This window comes from Ammospiza nelsoni, chromosome W (genome assembly GCF_027579445.1).
Source record: "Ammospiza nelsoni isolate bAmmNel1 chromosome W, bAmmNel1.pri, whole genome shotgun sequence".
Classification (NCBI taxonomy): Eukaryota; Metazoa; Chordata; class Aves; order Passeriformes; family Passerellidae; genus Ammospiza; species Ammospiza nelsoni.
In genome coordinates this window covers 12,772,818-12,793,347 of record NC_080668.1, presented here as the reverse complement: position 1 = coordinate 12,793,347, position 20,530 = coordinate 12,772,818, and the positions used below count along the sequence as shown (strand labels likewise).

General features: G+C 44.3%; 1 pseudogene; it reads left to right on the top strand.

Moving 5' to 3' along the window:
• LOC132086135 (sorting nexin-2-like) overlaps window positions 1–20,530 on the top strand; it is a 194,219-nt pseudogene that overhangs the window by 54,931 nt on the left and 118,758 nt on the right.

The following is a 20,530-nucleotide window of genomic DNA, read 5'->3' as shown; positions in this document are numbered from 1 at the left end:
CATAACATCATCCCTTCTATTCTGCCTGAGGACTTGCCCACGGGAAACTGGAGTGGCATTAATCTGTCAGAATTCAGGACATCCCTCTGGCTGTCCTGGACTGTCAAGACCCCTGCCAGGGGGCTCAGAGAACCTGGCACAGAGCCCAAGATGCTTGTGGTTTTGATTATGACCCATGGAGCAAATTACCAACCTTATATGAAGATCTGCAACTCACAACAGTTTAAGTAGAATGATAGCGAATTTATCATGGGGTGGAAAAATATATTTTTAGGGTTTTTAGAATGGGGGTTCAAGGGGCAAGATGGACGGATCTGGGTGTGTCCAGCCTTTCTCCTTCTTATTGGCCTCCATCTTCTGGTGTGATGTTGGTACTTTTAGATTGGTTTAGAGTAGAAGCTCACTGTCTAACATAGGTGATAGGTATTGGAAAGTAATTGTAAATATTGTTTACATAGTTTTTAGTATAAAAAGATAACACCGCCTCTGAGGCAGGCAGGGTGCCTCTGACTGTCTTGCTGAGAGGACCTTGGCTGGACAGGAGAAAAAATTTTATAGATAAGATACAATAAACAATCTTGAGACCAAGAACTGAAGAGCTCTGACTCCTTCTTCGAGCACCAGACTGGGAAAAGAGACTTTCTAACGTATCTCAGGGTCACTCTGACCAGCTAGAGATCCCGAGATTAATCCTTGAAGACTTTCCTGCAGTGGCTATTCTTCCTCTCAACTCATGTACCCATGCTGCTAGGGCAGAGGTGGGTTTTCCATTACATTTCCTTATGTCCTCTCCATGGTCATGCAGGTAAAACCACAGGTTACTTCATGGTGTGTACCCTCTCTCTTGATCAGGAGGTCACTTGCTCCCAATAGCAGAGACTGGTATATACTGGAGGGGTATGGGACATTTCCTCTCTAGTTTGCTCCAGTCTTTCAAGTCTGTCTGCTGGCTTTGATACTCTTTCCACAGTGAAGGGGCAGCTCGGTAGGGAGGAAAAAGATGATCTTCATATTGACAGAGTTGGGTAGTCACCTGATGCACTCTTTGTTTTCTTTCTTTCATTGACATCAATGCCAGTGAGTTGGCATACAATGATGGTGTGCTCCACGCAAACTTCTGCCACATGGATTGTGTACACTGGATCTCATCTGGATTGACAGAGGACTACTCATTATTTGTTTCCCTATAGATTACCTCCAACAAGAACACACTTTCCTTAACATCCAAAGGGATTTCAAAATTCTCAAAAGCTGTTGTAACATGCCTCAAGGAAGAAAAGGGAGTGACAGACTGGAGAAAATCATCCTTCCCTGTTCCCCACACAGGCTGGGTATGATTATTAATAGATTCCCAGATAGCACTCCAGGCCAGAGCAGGAGAGCAACACTGAATACATATCCCAAAATATCCTCATTTCTTGTGGGATCTCAGCACCTCAGGATGGAGGTGCAGAGTGGCCGAGACCACCCTTGGGGGGCTCGGGAGTCCTGGAATGTTGCCAGAAGTGTCTGGTGGATGGACTTTGATCCGACACAGGAGACGACACCTGTATGAGGACTGGGAAGGTTTCACTGGGTGAATGGTGAAGGGATAAGTTAGTTAGAGTGTAAAACACAGGGTTTAGGATTTCGGTACAGGGGGGTCTAAAGAAGTAAGATGGAGGAATTGGGGCGTGTCCTGTCCTTCTTCTTCTTCTTCTTGGCCTCCATCTTCTGTGGTGATGGTGGCACTTTGGGATTGGTTATTACTAGAAGTGCACCGGTTAATAAGGGTAGAAGGTATTGGGGAAAAATTATAAATATTGTATACGTAACTTCAGGTATAAAGATAAGTGACCACCCCGGGGGCTCGCAGTGTGCTCATGGCTGGCTTGCTGTGCAGACCTCTGTCGGGCTGAAAGAAAATCTTTTAGATAAACAAGTAATAAACACCGAGACCAAGAAAAGATCAGAAGTCTCTTCTCGTCCTTTGAAGCGTCGGCTCTTCAAGGCCATCCCTGGGCCTTTCCAGGCCACCTAAACAGCCGAGAAACCGAGCAAGTGGCATCCCTGACCTATCTCCGGACATAAATCAGCAAAGAGAAACATGAAAATCTACAATTTCTCTTGAAGTTATCATGTGATAAACTGATATCCCACAGTACAGCAACAAAGTAATGCTGATTCTTTTCCCGCTCTGGAACAGCTCCCCATGAGGAGCACATATGGGAATATATACAGGATTAGGTACCATACCCACATGAACAGACTTACGGCAAATGCTTAGACCAAATTTGTTTCCAACCCACTCTGGGCAGATCTGTTGTTATCTCAACCCTTTATGCACCATGTTAGGCACCAATTAAGGCTGTCAGTGGTTTAGGAATGGAATTCACCAATTTAGTGCTCCCACTGAAACTGCACCAACACTTGCTTCCCCTCCCCCTCACATTTGAAGCACAAAAGGCAAAGATCACAGGTTGAGATAAGAACAATTTACTGGAAATTGCAATGAGATAAGAAAATTAGCAGTAACAGAAACAATACTAATAACAAAAGTATACAAAGAGAGGTTGATTGTCCTGATTTCAGCTTCAGTAGCTGGTACAGTGCTCTTTTGGATTCAGAATGAGAATAGTGTTGATAACCCACTGATGTTTTGGCTTTTGCTTAGCCATGTTTATCCTGAGTCAAGGACTTTTTTTTTTCTTGTCTCATGCTCTGCCAGTGAGGAGGTACACAAAAAACACAAACTGAGAGGAAGCATTGCCAGGACAGGTGACCCAAACTCACCAAAGGGATATTCCACACCATAGAACGTCATGCCCAGCATGGCCAAGAAACTGTGTTATTCAATACCATCTTATGTTATTGCCAGGTGTGGGGGAAAGGTACTCCCTCTCACTTCCAAGAAGAAAGGACATTCCTTTCTGGTTGAAGGAAAGCATCGTGGGCAGAGGTTCTGTCCACCATTTTTTCCCTCATCTTGGGCTTGGTGAATCACTGGCATGGTTTAAGCCCAGATGGAGATTAAGCACCACACAGCCACTCACTCAACCACCCCTCTCTCTCCCCCAACCCTGGTGGAATGGGGAGGAGAATCAAAGTAAAACTTGTATGTTAAGAACAGTTTAATGATTGAAAAGAAAATCAAATACACTAATAATTAAAAATTATAACAATAAGGGAAAAACAAGTGATGCACAATGCAATTGCTCACTACCCACTGACTGATTGCCCGATCCCCCTTCCCAAACCCAGATTGGCCACCCTTCCGGGTAACTTCCCCCAGTTACTAAAAACCTTTGATCACAATAGATGTATTACAGGAAATTGCATATTTCATCGTTCTGTTTCCCACAAAAGTGTGCAGCATACAGTGTTTGTGTTCTTTGCATTCCTATGTGGTGTTTTCATTGTAATTTGGCTTAAGATTATCTGAGCTTAATCTTTCAGTCATATCAGTTAGATTAATGATTTCTTTATGATAACATAACATTAGCATGATGCACTCTTCTTCAAAGGCATGACCAAGGTGAAAATAGGCAAGGAAGATTCTTCATCTGCTGAATTTGTAGAAAAAAGAAGAGCAGCATTAGAAAGGTAATGTATGTATCTAACTAAAACTTGTTTAGCGTCAAAAGGAATTTTAATATATTACATGGAGTCTGTAACTGGGATCTGAACCACTTGTACTTAGGTGGATTCTGGAGTCTGTACACAATTTCACAACTTTTGTGTAGAAATCGAATACTTTACATTAATAGGAAATATATAGGGAAAATTATAGTTACCTTTTTTCAAACAGGTAACTTGTTAAAACTGAGGTTGCAGAGTTCCAGTAAGAAAAACTTTTTTCAACTTACTTAAACACTGTAATTTTAAGGCATTAAATCACTTCAGTGAAACCATTTTATATAAAATTGACTGTTGGGCAGGGGGAAGGATGAAAGAAACCTTTAGTCAGTTGAAACTATAGAATAGTGGAATCATAGAATGGTTGGAAGGGACCTTAAAGATCATCAAGTTCCACCCTCCCAGCCATGGGCAGGGACACCTTCCACTAGACCAGGTTGCTCAAAGCCCCATCCAGCCTGGCCTTGAACACCTCCAGGGATGGGGCATTTCTGTGAGCAGAGTGGGAGCTTCAGACAAAGTTTATTAGAGAAACCTTTATTAGAGTCACAAGGTGCAGAAAAGACCCCTTTGCTTTCTAAACTCCTTCTCAGAGAGGAGTCTGGGTGTGGCTGGATCCAATCCTAGTCACAGACTTGGTCAATTGCACCTATACAATCTTTTAGACATAAACAATGGTTTATGTCTAAAAGATTGTATAGGTGTAATTGAACCTTTATACAACTTTGTCCCACAGGATTGAGGATGCCAACCCAGATATATTTATATAAAAATAATTTGGTTATTATTATAATGTTTAAACAAAATATCTTAATCAGAATTATTTACTACATAGTATAGTAACTATAGCTACTAGTAAAATAGCTATAACTATTAGTACAGTATAGTGCACTATTTTTAAAGCAATATTAAAGCAATTATATTAAAGATAGCAAATTATTATATTAAAGATAGCAAAAAGATTTATTAAATTGAGATTGATGTTGCTCACCCATACCTAGGGAGTGTGGGCAAATCTCTTTCACTCAGCCTCAAGGAGTAAACTTGAGGGATGTCCCCCTCAAGGGAGAAATCTCCACACATAGTCCAAGAAGAGATATGTTAGAAAACCCTGTCAGTTAGAAAGTGGGACTGGGATTTTATAGTATGAAGTACTGGACTGTTAGTCATTAGTCTCCAGGCTATCTGTGTCAGGTTAGCAACTTTAGGTAAGTTTTCAGTAGTATCCCTTGTTTGCTCCTTTATTAGGAACTTTGCCAAGTCTGCCATATCTTCACCTTGCTATCAGGTTATTTAACTTCGGGATTGATGAGTCAGACTAGTTTCAGCATTCTTCAACACCAAAAGCAGCATGACCTCCCTTCTCCATTCACCACTGGAAGCTTTGCAAATAGGGCATTATTTGAATTATTTAACCCTCACTCCAGGCAGAGCATCCTGCTGCAAGGGCTTCCACAGCTTCTCTGGGCAACCTGTTTCAGTGCCTCACCACCCTCACAGTAAAGAATTTCTTCCTAATATCTAATCTAAACCTACCTTCCTTCAGTTTGAAGCCATTCCCCCCTGTCCTGTCACTACATGCCCTTGTAAAAAGTCCTTCTTCAGTTTTTTTGTAGGCTCCATTTGGTACTGGAAGGCTTCTATAGGGTCTTACCAGTGTATTCCCTTATCCAGGCTGAACAAGCCCAACTCTATAAGCCTGTTTTTACAGAAGAGGTGCTCCAGCCCTCTGATCATCTTTGTGGCCCTCTGGACCTGCTCCAACAGGTCCATGTCATTCTGGTGCTGAAGACTTCAGACCTGGATGCAATACTCCAGGTTGGGTCTCACCAGGGCAGAGTAGAGGGGGAGAATACCCTCCCTCAACCTGCTGGCCATGCTTAAAAAGATATTATTGGTTTGCTGGGCCACAAGCGTGCATTGCCAGATCATGTCAAGCTTTTCATCCACCAACATTTCCCAGACCTTCTTCTCAGGGCTGCTTTTAATCCATTCTCTGCCCAGTCTGTACTTGTGCTTGGGATTGCCCTGACCCATGTGCAGGAACTTGCACTTCAACTTGTTGAACTTAATGAGGTTTGCACAGGCCCACCCATCAAGCCTATCAAGGTCCCTCTGGATAGCATCCCTTCATTTCAGCATGTTGACTGTACCACTCAGCTTGGTGTTATTGGCAACCTTGCTGAGGGTGCACTCAATTCCATTGTCCATGTTGCTGACAAAGATGTTAAATAATGCCAGTCCAAATATGGACCCCTGAGGAAGACCACTTGTCACTGGTCTCCACATGGACATTGAGCCATTGACCACAGCTGAGTGCAAACATTCAGTTAATTATTATCCACCAAGTGGTCCATCCATCAAATTCATGTATGTCTAGTTTAAAGACAAGGATGTCATGCAGGGCAGTGTCAAAAGTTTTGTACAAGTCGAGGTAGATGATAACAGTCACTCATCCACCATCACTGTAATCCTGTTGTAGAAGGCCATCAAATATTTCAGTCATGATATTCTCCTAGTGAAGTCATGGTGGCTGTCACCAAGCACTTCCTTCTTTTCCATATGCCTTAGCATAGTTTCCAGAAGGATCGACTCCATGAATTTGCCAGACACTGAATTGAGACTGACCAGCCTATAGTTCCCTGGGTCTATCATTTTCCCCTTTTTAAAAATGGGGGTTATGCTTCCCCTTTTTCATTCAGTGGGAGCTTCACCAAACTGCCACAACAGATATGATGGATAGTGGTTTAGCCACTTTGCCAGTTCCTTCAAGACCTGCATATGCATCTTATCACGTCCCATTGACTTGTGCACCTTCAGGTTCCTTAGATAGTCTCAAACCAGATCCTCTCCTACAATGGTGTTACAACACATCCCGGGAAATGAGAGTAAGCCAGGTTCTTGTTAATACATCTCTTGGGGTGGATTAGAATTAAACAACATTGGATGATCGATGTTTGTAAATAGATGTATTTAGGGCTTAGTTTAGAACAATTTGATTGCAAAGGAAAGCAAGTATGTAGCCATTTTGATTATCTATAACATTATCTATAATATTATCTGCCCCATCAGAATCTCCCAGGGGAAGGGAGGAGGAAGAGTTTTACAACCCAGTGGTTTGTGTAAGGGAGGGCAATTTAGCATGACAAGATCTTCCATCTCTTATTTCACTCATAGCCAATGATTCACCCTCTGTCCATTACATACCCAAAAGCCTGCCTCCCCCACCTCCAAACATAGCTCCAGCAAAGCACTCTGAGCCTTCCCAACTTAGAAATGCTTTGAGTCATTAACCCATAAAAGTCCAGTCTCTCATGTATGGGTAGTTCTTCATTCTCCCAATCCCTGCCTTTCCCTTCTGTGACTTAGCTGATGTCACTGGGACACTCGCTGGTGAAGACAAGCAAAAAAATTGTTTAGTACCTCATCCTTCTCCATGTTTTCCCTATTCCTTTTATCACCAGTATACCTACAGAAGCTTTTCTTGTTGCCCTTCATGTCCCTGGAGAGATTTCATTCTATCAGGGCTTTAGCTTTCCTAACCTTATCCCTGACTGCTCAGATAATCCCTCTGAATTTCTCCCAGGCTACATGTCTTTGCTTCCACTCTCTCTAGGCTTCCTTTTAATGTTTGAGTTTTTCCAGGAGCTCCTTGTTCAGCCATGCAGGCCTCCTGGCATTTTTGCCTGACTTCGTCTTTGTTGGGATGCATCACTCCTGAGCTTGGAGGAGGTGATCCTTGAATATTGACCAGCTTTGTTGGGCTTCTCTTCTGTCCAGGTCTTTATCCCATGGTCCTTTACCAAGCAGATTCCTGAAGAGGCCAAAGTCTGCTCTCCTGTATAACAGCCTTCTGATGACTTATATTGCATTAGCATAACCAGCTGTGTTTTGCTATGAGATAGCAGATCTCTGACACCCAGAACTGGCATAAAACTTGTATTGTTCGCATACCTTTGCTGTGGAAAGGTGTTACAAGACTAGATTAGATCACTCAGATCTGATCTAGTAGTTAGTTTATTGAGTTCTAATCAGTAAATGTAGGTATGTAAGATAGTTAATGAGTAAAGATGGATTAGCAGTCAATGCTCTATGATCTACTACACTTAAAGTTAGCATGCAAAACAAAGACCATTGTAAAATCTTACTCTATGTATCTAAATGTTACATGCATGCAAAAAATGTCACTTTGCAACCCATCGATGCCTGGTGTCAGGTAGGGGATCTCTCAGCTTTGAGGGGTAACCTTGAGAAGCATCTCCACTTGAGGGGAGATGACTGTTGCTTAGTCAGCTGCTATGGAGGAAGAGCTCAACAGACCCTGATGGCTGCACATATTGGTAGTGTCAAGTGACTGACTCATAGTCAGATTTTGTGCTGTGTTCATGCAGTTTCAGGCACTTATGAGCCCTGTTTCCAACTAAATGAGGTTTGTGGTTTTGGTGCTGTGTTTACTGATAGCCTCACACAACAGGATTAACTTTGAATAGGCCTACTTGTTAAGCACCTGCCCACACCAAAGTTCAGTTATTTTAAACAGGAAGAGTGTGCCCAACATATTCTCCACCCTGTGACTACAGTCAATCCATTTTACTTCCCAGAGTGGTGGTATGGTCATTTCTTGCCTCTGTGCCATAAATAAAGGGTGCCAAAGACATCACCTTTTTTATAGGCTGGTAAATACATTAAAATATTAGATTCTCTGATTCTTTAATATCAACATGTGTACTCATAGCTATTATACATTGAGATAATCACTGTAATTTGATATATAAACAAAGGGTTAGCAATAAACACAAAAATACAAAGATTAACAAGGCTACAATTGGGTGTAACATCAAATTCAAAGCTTCAGTTGACATTGTTGACCATTCAAGTAGTTCCCACCAGTGATGTTCTCCACTTTCTTCACTCTTTCTAAGACATGGTGTATCTCATCTGTGCCATGATTAAGGTACTTTGTCCTCTTTTTTTAACTCATTTTATCAATTGACACAGGTCTTTCTACTGCCACAGTTTTCTTACCAATGTGAGATTGATTCCTATAGGGGTAGGTAATAAATCTTGATACAATGTATAGTTAGATTGTAACAGGAGCTCAATGCCTAATGACATCCCATAATTTCACTAAAATTGAAAATACAGATATTTGCATATCTACAGTGGTGTTGTCTATAAATAGAAAATAGCAAAGGGTTCTATCCTGCTTTAATCCCAGCTGGCAACTAAGCACCACACAGCCACTCACTCACTCACTCACTCACTCTCTCCTGGTGGGATACGGGAGAGATTCAGAAGAGTAAAAGGGAGAAAACTCATGGGTTGAGATAGTTTAATAGGCAAAGCAAAAGACACACGCACATCAAAGCAAAACAAGGAATTCATTCACTGCTTCCCATGGGCAGGCAGGTGTTCAGCCAATTTCAAGAAAGCAGGACTCCATCACACCTAATGGTGACTTGAGAAGTCAAACACTGTAACTTCAGATGTGCCCCATTCCTTCTTCTTCCCCCAGCTTTATATGATGAGCATGACATCATACCGTATGGAATTTTCCTTTGGTCCACCAGAATCAATTGTCATGGCTGTGTCCCCTCCCAACCTCCTGTGCATCCCCAGCCTACTCACTGGTGGTGATGCCTTAAAGAACCTACAAATAAAACAACAAACTTTTGAGATAAAATTAATATAGGAGGTAATATAAAGGCTGGTCTTTATCGGAGGCCTCTAAGGGGTAGATATGAAAAATACCTAAAATGCCCACTCCCATATGGGGTGAATACAGTTTTATAAGTTTAGCAAATTAGCATAATTGACAAAAATCACCAATTAGCAGCACAAATGGTGAGGTAATTCCCCCCCGGTTCAACCTACTCTGAATCCTGTCCATTCAATACCATGTTCTCTGGCCCAGGTGTTAATAAGGCCCTTCTTGAAATGGGTCCCATTGTCTGACTCTATTCTCTCAGGGGTGCCATGTCTCCACAGGACTTGCTTTTCTAGGCCCAAGATGGTGTTCTGGGCATTAGCATGAGGCACAGGGTAGGTCTCTAGCCATCCAGTGCTGGCTTCCACCATGGTCAGCACATAGCACTTTCCTTGGTGTGTCTGGGGCAGTGTGATGTAGTTAAACTGCCAGGCCTCCCCATACTTATATTTGGACCACCACCCACCAAACCATAGGGGCTTCACTTGCTTTGCCTGCTTGATGGCAACACATGTCTCACAGTCATGGATAACCTGCAAAATACTGTCCATGGTTAGATCCACCCCTCGGTCTCATGCCTGTTTATAGGTAGCATCTCTGCCCTGATGACCTGAGGCATCATGAGCCCATCGAGCTAGGAACAACTCCCCTTTATGTTGCTAATCTATCTTTGATACCTTTGTCTTTGCAGCTGTGGTCTACCTGCTCATTGTTTTGGTGCTCCTCATTAGCTTGACTCTTGGGGCCATGGACATCTACGTGACGGACTTTCACAGGTAACTTCTGTACCCAAGACACAATGTCTTCCCACTCATTAGCAGCCCAGACTGGTTTTCCTCTGCACTGCCAGTTGGGCTTTTTCCACCTTTCCAGGCAGCCCCACAGAGCATTGGTTACCATCCAAGAATCGGTATAAAGGTATAGCTTTGGCGACTTCTCTCTTTCAGCAATGTCCAGGGCCTTGAGTTCAGAAAGTTGACTTGATCCACCTTCTCCTTTGGTAGCTTGTACAACTTGTTGTGGGGGGCTCCATAGGGCTGCTTTCTACTTCTGGTTCATCCCTATGATGTGACAGGAACCGTCAGTGAAAAGAGTGTAGTGTGTTTCCTCTCCTGGTAGTTGGTTGTATGGTGGAGCTTCCTCAGCATGTGTCACTTGCTCTTGTTCCTCTTCATCAGTGAGACCAAAGTTTTCACCTTCCAGCAAGTTTGTAATTATGGCCAAAATCCCTGGGCAATTTGGGTTTCCAATATGGGTGTGCTGTGTGATGAGGGCAATCCATTTGCTCCATGTAGCATCGGTGGCATGGTGAATAGTGGGAAACTTTTCTTTAAACATCCACCCCAGCACCAGTAGTCGGGGTGCCAAGAGGAGTTGTGCTTCTGTGCCAATCACCTCTGAGGCGGCTTGGACTCCTTCATAGGTGGCCAAGATTTCCTTCTCTGTGAGAGCGTAGTTGGCTTTGGACCCTCTGTAACTTTGGCTCCAGAATCCCAGTGGTCGGCCTTGAGTCTCCCTAGGCACCTTCTGCCAAATGCAAATGCAAATATGCAAATAGTACAAACAAAAAAAAACCCCACTGACAGAGTCAGAATACGACCTGACACCATGTTGGTCAGGGTGTTCGTCGCAGTCCTATTAGATGGTGGCTGCAGTCTTCCTGGAGTGACAAATGTGGTTCTGTTGAAGCAGTAATCCTGTAGAAGGGTGTAGTTTTCCTCTGGAGGTCCGGTGGTGGTGTAGATGGGCTTGGTCTTCCTCTGGGAATCCAGTGGAGAAGGCTGCCTGTAGTGTTCCAAATGTCAGATTACATCCAGGTTGGAATGCTTGTCTCCTCCCTCTGGGCGGAGCTTCTCACAATGGAATGATGTAATATTATCAGTCATGCAGTGAGACTCAATGGCCCATTAGCAGAAGACATCTCTCCAGACAGAGGATTGGTTGCGGAAGAGATAAAGAAATTTGCCCAATTAACAAAAGATAACTGCCCCACCTCTAACAGATGTCAAATAGAATACACACCCCCATTTCCAACCTAAGACACTGTACAACACATATCAACATCATCAGTGTAACATTTGTTCCCATTTTTTGGTCCCATACTCTCTGTTCTAAAAGATATAGTTCCATAGTGATTTAATCTTAGCGCAAGGATTAGGTATATAGTATATACCAAAGCATTGTGTATTTATAAAAACAAAAGCTATGGTTGTACTTTTGGTGGGGTCATAAGCAAAGTTGATTAGATACCACTAAGACTGGAAATCCTTTTCAAATTGAGTTGATTTTCTCAAAGTAAATTTTGAATCTCACTGGGTAATGTACCCTCATCACCTTTCTTTATAATTGCTGCTGAAGCTGATTGCACCCTGTCGTAGTTTGACACTGGCCCAACGCCAGGCACCCACTAGAGTCTCTCGCTTACCCTCTCCTGCCATAGCTGGGCAGAGGAGAGGGAAAAAAATGTAACGAATGCTTCATGAGATGAGATAAGGACCAGGAGAAAACACTTCAAGGGCAAAAGGGATGCAACTTAAGGTTGCACAGTGAAATTTATTACTAACAGAATCAGAGTAGCATAATGAGGAGCAAAATAAGCCCTTAAAACAACATTTCTCCCCAGTCAGTCTTTCCTTCCCAACGACAGTGCAGGGAGACAGGGCATGGAGGTTTTGGTCAGTTCATCACAGAGATTTTCTTCCACAGCTCTGGGAGAGGAGTCCTTCCCCTGTGAGACCATGGGGTCCCTCCCACAGGAGACAGTTTTCCATTAACTTCTCCAGTGTGGGTCCACTCTCATGAGCAGCAGCCATACTGCACCTGCTGCAATGTGAGTCCCTCACACGGGCAAACAGTCCTACCAAAACCGCTACAACATGGGTCTCTCCCCAGGATGCCATCCTCCAAGGACAGGCTTCTCCAGCCTGGAAGCAAGGGCCCTCTCTCTCCACCGGGTCTTCCACTGGATCACAGCCTCCTCCAGGCATCTACCTGCTCCAGCATGGGCACCTCCCCCATGCGCTGCAGGTGGATTTCTGCATCCCCAGTGGACCCATGGGCTGCAGAGGCACAACCTGCTTTAACATGGTCCTCACCACAGCCTGCAGAGCAATCTCAGCTCTGTCACCTGGGGCACCTCCTCCCCCTCCTTCTCCACTGAGCTTGGTGTTGCTCTGTTGTTTCCCTCATGTTCTCACCTCCTACTCTTCTCTGATTAGGAGAAAGAAATTGTGACCTTTTTTTTTATTTTCTTCCTAAATATGTAATCACAGAGGTATTACCAACCTCTCTCATTGGCCCAGGTTTGGCCAGCAGCAAGTCCATTTTCAAAGCCATCAGCCATTGGCTCTGATGGACATGGTAGAATCTTCCAGGAGTTTATCACAGGAGCCATCTTTGTGGCCCCCTCACTACCAAAAAACAGGCCGTAAAAACCAATACACACCCATAAGTGAACTTGCATACAGGTAAGAGCTAGAGAAACATTCTTCTGGGCGATGGTGTCTACAACTAGCTGGTGATCCTTCTCATTCATTCTTTCCCATTTAGGCAATATAACAGTGTCCTGGTTTAGGGCAAATTTGGGAGAAAACCTCCAAAAGGGGGCCCCTCCAGAAAGCAAACCCACACGGCCCCTCCCCCCAACTGGTTCGGGAAGGATTCCTAGGAGAGAAGTGGAAAGAACCTGTTTATTCAACAGGCAAAACACCCCCCAGCACAAAAAATGAACAATACCGGATGACAACACTCTTTCACCACTCTGAAAAAGATGACAAATTCAGAAAGTCTCTCCTGGGAGTGGTCACTCTGTTATCGGTCCCTCTGGCCCTGGGAATAGCTGCTGCAGGCCACAAGGTGCAAACTCTTGGTGTTTCCCAGGTCCCAGTCCAGAGCAGGCTTTACTGGTTCCAAGAAAGGGAAAGGAAACACAGTCCAGGGAAAATTCAGGCTGCTTAGCTAAACTAACTAATGAGCAGAAGCAAAAAGCAAGAGCAAAGCAGAAGCAAGAGCAAGAGCAAAGCAAAAAGCCAGGCAAAAAGCAAAAGCTACACTATGTACTGCCCTGTCTGTGTCCCGCCAGCTGTGGGGGAGCAGGCTGATAACAAAACCAAAAAAAAACATTCGCTCTTCAGAGCCAGTCTTGAAGGCACAGAACATAATATCCAGCATAAACAGAACAGATGACTGGGGATACAAGCATCATAATGTCACCCTAGGACAAACAGCTAAGAGACATTGAGTAGTTCCTAGTGCCAGCAAAGAAGATCTTAACAGATGTTCCAATTTATACAAATCACTTGTTTCCAAGCTTAATTTGTTTGCTAAAACTTCAGCATCTATGCTGTTTAATACTCCTAATCCTGTTCCCATAATGCCAATCACATCTCTCCTTGCTTGTTTTGGAGGTGAGGGTTTGCCCATGCAACCATGTCAACCACCCTGTACAGGATTTTGAAAAAAGCCAACCACTTGTTTTAAAAATTTAAAAGTTTAATAGTAATAAGATGGTTATAAAAATAGCAATACAAATTTGAGCTATAAGAATTTGGACAATCAGAATTAGGACAATAAAAAAGCAAAGAATTATGGAGGTCCGGATGCTTTCCTCAAAAAAAGCATGTCTGCAAGCAAAGTATTTACCCTTAAAAGCAATAGCCTGTTTTTATAAATGATCAAATTGGTAGCCAAATTTATGAAAAATTTAACAAAGATTTGTTAGATCAATAACAAAAAAAAAAAAAAAAAAAAAAGAAAAAACACCACAGCCGAGACAGCATCAGCCCTGGGTACAGGCGCTGGGTGATTGTGGTGGTTTGACCAGAAAGAAGTGGGAATTCTGGGATGTTCTGGTCAAACCAATGGGTGCTTGGATTTTGATATTGGCACCTGGGGTAGCCAGTGGGTTTTAGGACACACCTCCGAGAACACCCAGGGGTTAAAAGCAGAGCTTCGGCCCTGGGAGGCTCTCTTGGGACTTCGAGGGACCGAGGTCGGAGCTCTCCCCCGTTCAGCCGCTGCCGCTGGGCGGGGGAGGGGCAGCCATGCGGTAGGCCTGGGCCTGGACAGACATGGGAGTGAGGAGGCCTTGGATGATGGAAGGGTGGAGGAAGAGCCCCAAGAGACATCGGACAGCCTTCCCCCCCCCCCCCCCCCCCCCCCCCCCGAGACAGATAGAGAGAGAGAGTGCAGCCTGTGTCGTTACCTTGAAATTCAGTAAATATGTGCTGGCAGCAGGCAGCCCGGCTGAGGAGATGGGGGGGGGGGTGCAGCCAGGAGTCCAGCCGCCTGGAGGAGTTTTTAACCCCTTTTGGACAATGAAAACCCTACAGAACATTAACCCTTCCTAGACGAGTGATAAGAGTGGAGGAGGACGAAGGAAATGAACGAGTGATGGGGGTCTGGACCAGAGAGAGAGAGAGTGAGAGATGTTGAAAGAAGGGAGAAGATGGAGTGGCATTTTATGCTGGACTCTTTTGTGTAGCCATGGACAGAGCTATGTTTCCGTGAGATACAGAGACTGAGTCCAGGGGGAGAAATGTCCCAGTGCCAGAGAAGATTCAGTGTGGGTACCCCTCGGCCCCAGGGGGTATATAAAATATGGGGGGGACGGATGTCCCAAAGGTGAGAAGGTGAGATACTGTGTTTTTCTGGAACTGGACAAAGCATCCTTAAAAAAAGACAACCCTGGAAGCAGCCCTGATCCCTGTTCGGTGGTGAGAGCACCGGAACAAGGACGGAAGAGGCCACCATGACACACAGAAGGACTCCCTCTCCTCTTGAGGAGCTGAAAGTCTGAGCAATCTGAAGGGTGGTGTTGGACCTAGAATTGGTGATTTGGAGGATGTATTGTATTGGGAATTTAGGGGGGAGGAGGAGGAGAGTGTTTTTGTGAGGTTTTCATTTTCCTTGGTTTTTTTTTTCTTTTGTGTGTAGTTTAGTAATTGTTTGTGTGTAGCTTAGTTAATAAAATTTTCTTTATGTTTAAGTTTGGAGCCGGCTTTGCTTATTCCTGGTCACATCTCACAGCAGACACCGGGGAGAAGGTGTACCCATGGGGCTCTGGCTTTGCCAGGCCCAAACCATAACAGTGATCTAGGGTTCCGGCTTGAAATAAACAAGGGCCAGGAGACTTCTCCTTTTTAATGCCTTTATTAAAAGTGATCAGCTCAGGATTGGGCGGCTCGGCGGGTCTGCAGCGTCCCGTCGTCTCCCAGGGCGACTCAGAGGAGGAGGATATGCGCAGCTCTGTCCACCAGGGGCAGAGCTAGGGGAATTCGGTCCTCGTGGGAGCCTTTAGGGATGTCCCCGTCAGATGTTAGTTCGGTCCGGGTCTCCAGACCTCCCAGTCCTGGCCCGGGGGATCTCGAGAACAGGGTGAGGAACGACGAAGGTTTCCCGCATCTCTGCAGGCCCAGCGCCCTGCTCCTCACATCCAGACATCACTCCAGTCGCTCAACTCTTATTTGGCTCGTTGTTTTTGGGGTTTTCTCCGTGCAGTGGGGGACCCATGCTGCATTGTGGTCTTGGAGTCACTTTGCATAACCCCCCCCCCTACCTTCTCAGGTGTCTTCACTATGAGAAAGGTACAACTTAGCCTCGGGAAGGTCCCCACCCGTTACAGTTTCAGGAGAAGGGCCATTAACTCGCCCCAGCCAGGGCTTTTACTAATACAAAAACAACCATCAACGACAACGACCCGTGATTACAATAACAAAACACGCAGAACTTCGGCAGCGACAGTGATCTGGCTGCCTTTTTGTAACCTTTTCTCACAAAAAAAATATTAACCGAATTTTTGTTCATAACACGGCTGACAGAGAGACAGCATTTTCCCAGAGGTACATCCCGAGTGCTTCCAGTGGCCAGCTTATATACAGTTTATTCTGCCTGAGGCAGGGATCACCACATATTTCTTTGTCTCCCTTCACATGTAGAGTTGGATCCATACAGGTGTAGGAACAGACGAAGGCGAATCCGGAGATGCAGACGAATGTCTGAGTATCCAGACAGAAGCTGCATTCACATGTAATAGAATGATACCAGTTCCTGAGAACCGGGATGCAATCATGTCCAGGTGCAGGTCCTGTGAGCTCCTCGAGACATTCCATTCCAGGAAGGTCCAGATGCTATCATGTCCAGGTGTAGGTGCCAGAGGAAATCCTCTGTAATAAGCAGAGACCGTCCCATTCATACGGTAACAGACCTGATATTATCTTAAGGCTGTCCAGGAACTGGTTACAATAAGAATAGAACTCTGTTCCCAGCCAGAGTGGTCAGAGGCATAACTTTGAATCTTCACAATATTTTATACACATATATATCTACTTCTATATTATGAATTATCTCTACCATATGCTACACCTGTTGCATATTCATATATCTCATACATGATGCAAACATTCCTTTGAATCGAAGGATTTTTCTGTTTATTGTCAACTTCCCCCCCTTCATCTTGTAAATCGTGGTTTGGCTTCGTGAAGTCTGGAAGGAGGTAGAAGGAGCCTGATTCTTCCCGATAAGGAGGCAGTAATTCTTCTCTTTTCGATTTTACTGTCTTGTTGCTGTTATCGCTGTGCGAAGAATTTCGTGATTATCTTATCCAGTTCTTGAGCTAGTTAGAATAATTATCTTACATTGCATAGTTTTTATTTTAATATTATGTTATCACTTAAACTATATTTAACACACTACTTAAAAAGATCAATACAGTACTACAAAATTATTGCAACATAACTTTCCAACATAACACATATAGTATTTTTTTAATAATATGCATTTTTCACAGGATGCATTTAGGAATGGTGAGCAGGTGGGTTTAATTGCAGAGATATTAACTTGCATTGATAGTTCAAATTACTCAAGGACCATGATGGATTACACACCACTTGTTGCTACTCTTTTTTTAATAGCATAAGGTCCATCTTCAAAAACCTGTGGGGATAAGGTCACCAGTCTTATCACGGGTCTTAGAGACAGTAGGATGTATTGTGGACAGACTGTTCTTTTATTTCTATCTGATTCACCATTTTTATAGTTAAAAGGGTGTTTCTGTTTGTGTAGTCTAATAAAGATGATTCTGCATTGTGGGACAAAAAAGTGACAGTTCCCTTCTACCTTTTCAGATTTTAGCCACTTACTGTATTGTTGACTAATGACTGGTTTTGTTAATTTTTTTGTTTTATTCCCCAATATTCCTGTATTTCCAACAATCTTAAATGTATAATTTAGAAAGTACTGTGACGCTGTTGAGTCAGGGATGGATGAAATGAATCCATGGTTCAGAAGGCAAAAAAGAGAGAATCTTTTTTAAGAGGTAGCATCATTTTATAACCAGGATTGCTAAGGTGAAATCTGATTGGTGTCAAAGTAAAAACCTTTCACACTATTGGTGAACTATGAATAACACACTCTGAAGGTACATATCTATAAACAACATGAACAGAAAGAGAGATGATAATTGTTTTCATTCTTCCTCTCTAAGTTTCCCAGACCTGAAGCCTGGGAGAATTCTCTTCAACTGAACTGAGAATCTCCACAGTACTGCACTTACCATATTGATTAGTACAAATAAAAGAATTGTGAGCTTCCACCCCATGTGTTGGACTTGTCAATGTATAAACTGGATCTGATTCATACTGGAGATGATTAGTCTTGTGGCAAGGATAAGTATTCTTCCAGTGTTAGACCATCTCCAGGGAAGGTGTTTTGGTATTGTCACTGGTACTGTTCCTGGAAAGGGAAATAAAATAACTCTAATCAGGGAGACTGGATTGAATACCCTTTCTAGTGAGTGCCTAGGGTATATTCACCCTGAGCTAATATGATGTTTAGCTCCACTGTTGTCTTTTGTTTTGTACAGTGCTTGCCAAATGGCAGCAGCAGCTTGTCCAACAATTCAGCAAGAGCTGCATGAGCTATAGTGGGTGAATGTTTATAGCCATGAGAAAGTCTGTTAAGAGTGAATTGTAACCTATTGTATGTTGTTGGAGGTTAGGATTGTTCATTTTTTTTTCTTTTTCTCTCAGGGAATTTTTGCCCATATGTTCCCTAAGAGATAATAATGACTGGTACTTAAGAGAGACAAAAGAAGTGGCTAAGATGGGGGGAAAGGGGGCAGCTGCACTCTCCTAGCAGAGGGACTTACTTTTGGAAGGGCAGAGATACCTTGAGAAATTTGGTTGCGGGTTGAGAGGCTGGGCTTGGCTTCTGTCTCTCTTGCTCTCAGGATAGGAGAAACAGGCAGTGGTTGCCATGGGAAGAATTCACCACTACTGCAGTCTCGTCTCCTAGTGTCTTCTACTGTGAGTGAGGCTCTGCTCGTAAGAGCGCCCGTTGCACTGGGACCCTATAAACACCCTACTTGACTGGAAAGGACCCTCACCATCTACTCAGATGCCTCAGGGGAAAACCCAGGACCCCAAGCCCACTCTGAGGGAGCCTCTCTCAGTCACAGACATCTTTTGTGAAAAATCCTTTCTTTAGGATTTTTCTCCCTTCTGAGAAGCTGTGGCCTCAGCAACAAATGTAAACAATGGTTATCTGCTGCTGTGGAATGTAACAGGTGGATCCGTGATTGGTGTCCTGTGGATGTTTGGATTTACTGACCACTCACGGCAGAGCTGTTCTCGCTTTCTGCCGGGACACAGAACTTTGTTATTCATTCCTATTCTATTCTTAGCTTAGCTAGCCTTCTGAGAACTTTCTCTCTATTCTTTTTAGTATAGTTATAATGTAGTATATGTATCATAAAATAATAAATCAAGCCTTCTGAACATGAGGTCAACATTATCATCTCTCTCTTCACCCTGAAAACCCTTGCAAGCCCTGTAACATCTCTCGGCTGTGTTTGGGAGCCTGGCTGCCGCTACCCAGCCCTGTCGGTTTTTCTGCCACTGCTCCAGGTTTTTCGCTACACTGTAACCCAGAGCCCTGTGCCTGCTGGGACACCCCTCATCTCCTGTTACAGTTGCGGAGTTTCTGCTACATTTAGTGTACTACCCCGCGTGTGCTTGCCTCTGCCGTTCCAGCCACTGCTCCAAGGATCCTGTTACAGCCCATTTCGCTATCTGGAGGGACATCGGGACCGGCTGCCCCTGTGAGGTTGTAAAGGAAGCCCCTTTTCTATCTCTTCCCCTGGCGTGCCCCCCAGTAACTTCGTGGAGAAGACAACTGAGCTTGCGCCACAGCACCCCCTGAAGCCATGGGGGAATCATCGCACCTGCCCTGCCGGCTGTGACCATAACTACACTAAAGGGGAAAGTGCTTGACAACCGAGAGAAGGCTGTTACTGCATTTCTGTTTTTGTCTGTTGTTGCTGCCATTGCTGTTGCTTGTTTGCCTTGTGTCCTAAGTGTCGAGGTCCACCCGAGTGAACGGGTGACGGATGATATATTTGTGCAAAAATAACCAACAAGGCACAGGGGGTTTGCAGTAATAAATCAACAAAATGCAATTTTATTGAAATAACCACAGCTGATATGCGTTGGTGAGGGAATCTGGGGAAGAAAAGGATAAGATAAGGGAAGAGGGAGGAAAGGAGGACAGGGGGGGTGTATGGCTACTGAGACGTGACGCCGTCGTTTGGGGTCCAGCCGTCAAAGCTCACTGGGCATGTCCAGGGAGATCTCAAAGCACGGTCAGAACTGCACCCCAAAATATACTGGTTTTCGTTGGGGGAAGGGTGGCCGAAATAAGGTCTCCAAGAAGAGAAAAGAATAGGAAAAGAAGGAGGGGGTGTTCACTCCATTGCTTTCATGGCCCAATGCTCACAGGTGCATTTATTCTGGTCAGTTTTCCCCCCCTTCGTGCACACCTACCCCGAGCTGGAGGGGTGTTCAGTCCCAGTCTCTGGAAGGGGTGCCAGGGGGGTTTCTTGTACCGGGATTTCTTGTCTCGGTTCCTTGATGAAAAGGCTCACATCTCTGTTTGTCTGTCACGGTGGTTGAAGGCAGGCAAGAGGGGTCTTCTCTTGGAGGGGGGAAACCACCCCAGAGCTCAGACCAGCCAGGTCAGGAGGTAGGGAGAAAGTCCAGATCCATTGTTCAGAAAGGGCAGCATGCCCCCTTCGAGTTCAGCATGGCATGTTCTGCAAACAACACCCGTGAACTCACTGAATAAGCATAAGACTTTCCCTCCCAACTGGCTCAACAGTTTTTAACCTTTCAGTGGTCTTTCTCTTCATGACAATTGTGAGGCAAAAATGAAAGA